This window comes from Sinocyclocheilus rhinocerous, unplaced genomic scaffold (assembly GCF_001515625.1).
Source record: "Sinocyclocheilus rhinocerous isolate Xijiao unplaced genomic scaffold, SAMN03320098_v1.1 scaffold320, whole genome shotgun sequence".
NCBI classification, from domain to species: Eukaryota; Metazoa; Chordata; class Actinopteri; order Cypriniformes; family Cyprinidae; genus Sinocyclocheilus; species Sinocyclocheilus rhinocerous.
This window is the reverse complement of record NW_015638606.1, coordinates 771,334-772,250: the sequence shown is the minus strand read 5'-3', so window position 1 is coordinate 772,250 and position 917 is coordinate 771,334.

Sequence of the window (917 nt, the reverse complement as noted above, 5' to 3'; positions counted from 1 at the left end):
TAAAGAAAATGCTGTACTTATTCAAACATCAGTTCTTTATTTTCCCTTGCATTGCATACAAACGGAGATACATATCCAGACTGTGCGCAGCGCATCAATCTAAATGGAGGCAGGGGTGGAGGTATGAGGTTTCGCTGACAGTTTGAGGATCCAATAGAGTTACGAGGTTTAGTCACAAGCTCTTTTGAATGCTTTTCATTGGTAAAATTTTTGTAAAACCCTCAGACATAAGGAAGACCAGTAGCACTGATTTAAAATAATAATAACGAAATATAATAGAGATACGAAGTTTGGATAATTTTCCACGGCACAACTGACAAACTATGGCACAGTGGTTGGGAAACACTGCGCTAGAGGGTCGCCCATGAGCACGCTGCTCCCTTGGTATGTAGCTCAGTCCTTTGGTCAAAGGGTATAGTGTCACTGACTGGAGTTGGATTTTAGTGCTTGCCTTAAAGAGCAGGTCATGGGTTTTCGAAAAATATATCTTTTGCAGTTTGTAAGGTAGCTATCCTTCAATGTAAACAGTCTGCAAAGTTGTTAATCAAAAAAGTGCATGATAAATAAAGATATTGTCTCTCAAAAGAAAGAATCGACTCAGAATCGCCTTAACGAGTCGTTATATTTTTAATAATAAAGAATGTAGTGTAGTGCACAGACTTTATAATCATTGTGAAAGTGCTGTTTATGTAGTTATAGGGTTAATTCAGGGAGTAAAACACCCGGTAGAGAGAGAAGAGGCGGGTGCGCATGTGATACAGCTGTTCTGCCTTATAATTAAAGGTTAAGACACGGAGCTTCAGACTTTCACGGTCGTTCTTCAGACATTACAGTAGACATATTTTGGTTTTCAAACTGTATTGTTTCATCAGTTAGTCACGTTAGCACTCGGCTAACGTATCCACCATTATTGTTTT